This window comes from Microtus ochrogaster, unplaced genomic scaffold (assembly GCF_000317375.1).
Source record: "Microtus ochrogaster isolate Prairie Vole_2 unplaced genomic scaffold, MicOch1.0 UNK2, whole genome shotgun sequence".
Taxonomy (NCBI): domain Eukaryota; kingdom Metazoa; phylum Chordata; class Mammalia; order Rodentia; family Cricetidae; genus Microtus; species Microtus ochrogaster.
In genome coordinates, this window is record NW_004949100.1 from 20,095,045 (window position 1) to 20,098,196 (window position 3,152).

Here is a 3,152-nt window from a genome sequence, read left to right on the forward strand (position 1 = left end):
AACACAAGCAAGTACTCCTTAGCCCCATACCCCAAGAGTCATTTACATGGAAGTATATGAACAACCTCTTCTGGAAATAATAAAAGTTTGGTACATCATTCATTGCCAAAGCCATACAGATAACATTCAACCCAGCAGTATTATCCAATCCCCACAGGACATTGAATGCATTCTCCCTCATTTCCAGCCAGTGCTGAATTATCTATGCCCCAGAGCATGAAAATTCGGTGCATAAATCAAAAACAAGTTAGGCTTTTTTTCTCCCTCCATGCTGTTGCAGAACTATCAATTTGCCACATCATTTAGCAGCAAAGGAGAAAGCTCCAGATGGATCAGGGAAGTGTGAGCAATGAGCCCGATGACTTGGGAATAATACTTGGAATTCCTGACCAAATTCTTTACAGCTTCAAAAAGCGATATTACCACGTAGAAGACCATGGGAAGAGCACACAAACAGCCTTCCTTCTCCTGGAGCCTCAGTTTTAATTGCATTGACTTATAATGCTTTCCCGTTCACTGACCCCTTTGGGTTACACCAACACCACCAAAATTTCCATCCTTTCGTTTATTTTTACAACTTACCAATAGTTCCCCAAGTTAAGACAAAACCCAGTTTTGTATCTTCCTGTCCTGGCTAATTTTTTTATTGAGAACTTAACACCACTTAGAGTCACCTGGAATAGGGGACCATCAGTTGAAGAATTACTTCCATGAGATTGACCTGTGGTTATGTCTACAAGACATTTTCTTGACTGCTAATTGACAGAGGAGGGCCCAGTCCACTGTGGATGATGCTATTCCTCAGCAAGTGGTCCTGGTCCATGTAAGAAAGTCAGCTGAGAAAGCCAGAGAGGGAGCCAGCAGCACTCCTCTATGGTTCCTACCTCCTGGTTCCTGCTTGAGTTCCTGCCTTGGCTTCCCTCAGTGATGGACAGTGACAAGGTATTCAAAGCCAAATAAAGCCTTTCCTCCTCCAGTTGCTTCTGGTCTGGGTGTTTTATCACAGCAACGGAAAGGGAACAAAAGCACTTGGCAGGCCTGAACCTAAGGCTCTTAACCACATCGAGGAAAATTCCTGTGCACGCATCAGTAGAAGATGCAGCTGCCAGAGGCTCTCTGCTCTTGGCTACAGGGTTAGAGAGATGGCTCAGCCGCTAGGAGCAAATGCTCCTCTTGCAGCCAGCACAGGGGATCCCATGCCCTCTTTCAGCCTCCACGGGCAATTGTACTCATACATATGGGATCTGATGTGCCTCACTCAGGAAATGCCTCTGAACAGACAGCCCTTCTGTAGTGGGCATGGCCTTGCCATCTCCTGTCTACTTCCTGCCCTGCCTGTTTCCAATTCAAGGGTTTGTTGATTGCTTGTCATTGATCATTATTGATTCATCAACTCCAGACAATCTACCTGATGCCACCTCATCAGCTCAGCTCCAGCTTCCCCTCTGGATAGCTGCATGCCACTGTCACTGTCCTACTCTGCTCTGTGTCCTGACCCTGAGGTTTGGCTATGCAGAGCATTGCAATGAAGTCCTTAGTTTTACTGCAATTTGACATTTTTTTCCCCAAGAGTTTCACTACGTAACCCTGGCTGGAACTCATGGACAGTCTCCTTCTTCGGCCTTCCAATTCCAGGGTTAAAAGTGTCAGCCATCACGCCCAGCCTTGGCATCATTTCTTAAGTGATTCACCATGTTTGCCACAGCAATTCTCCAAGCCTCACTAAATGCTCAAAACGACCTGCAATTCCCCAGAACCTGCAAGCTTGTGAGCGGCAATCTCTCTGGGTTTGACTGAAAGTGGAAAGAATGAGGTGGAAAAGGAATAAAGTATGATTCCCAAAATCACTCTTTGGATTCCACATGAACGTGCACATACAAACACACATGCATAGTACATGCGAAAACACACACAGACAGGAAAATGGGGAATTATCCCTCAATGACTGAGATGTTAGTAAGCTAAGGGAATTTTCAAAAGCACAGAAGAAGATAATAAGAACAATAGTTTTATTAAATGCAAATTGTTAAAAGATCCATCTTCAAAGCTTATAATATTCAACCAAGAAGCAGCCATTCTTGAAATTGCATGATAGCTCAGTCCGTATACTGCTTGTCTTATAAGCATACGGCCCCGAATTTGCACCGAGAACACATAAAAATGCTGAGTGTTGCAGCTCATGGCTATAAACCCCAGACTAAAGAGTTAGAGACAACAGATCACAGGACTCCCTGGCCAGTCAGCATAGTTTACTTAGCAAGCTCCTGGCCAGTGATAGATCCTTACAACACAAACAAGGTGGACAGTGTCCAAGGGACCATATCTGACCTCTGACCTCCACTTACATGCAAATACATATTGAGCATGAGGACAAGGACACACACACACACACACACAGAGAGAGAGAGAGAGAGAGAGAGAGAGAGAGAGAGAGAGAGAGAGAGAGAGAAGCAACTCTCTTTTATAACCTTTAAAGGACATGAGTCTTCTGTCTCCTTGACTGCAGAGAATGCAAGGCAAGCCACAGGCCAGCTCAACCCAGTTTGAGATGAAATGATCCACAGTGTCAGGTTGCAATTTGGTAACAAAAGAGAGAGAGAGAGAGAGAGAGAGAGAGAGATCTGATCATCTGGGTCAGCACTCATGTCTACTTAGGAAAAAGAAAACAAAGAGCCCTTTCAAGAACTGTCCGTCGCTATTAAAAGTGAGATGATGGCTACGGTCCTTCAAAAAATGTTTTGTATTATTAATTTTTCACTAATGACATTTTGAAATGCTATGTTAAATCCCTGCCAGAGCCTTGCTCTCGGCAGTGATGATGTGAGGGATTTTAATAAGCATGACCCCAATCTCCAACCCAGATTGGACTCATTCATTACCCTGTGTCCTGGCCAGTTCTCATCTCAGATCCACAAGAGAGTTTTCTGCAGCTGTTAGCTAAATTTGCCTTTGCACTGATTCCCATTATTTCTGGAGGTCTGCCTGCAATGGTTTAGGTACGCACAGAGGTTAAGAAGCAGGTGTGGCCAATGATAGCCTCTGCTGGAGAGGTTGTGAAGAAACGGGTACCCTCATCCATTGCTGGTGGGAATGCAAACTTGTGCAACCACTTTGGAAAGCAGTGTTTCGGTTTCTCAGGAAATTCGGGATCA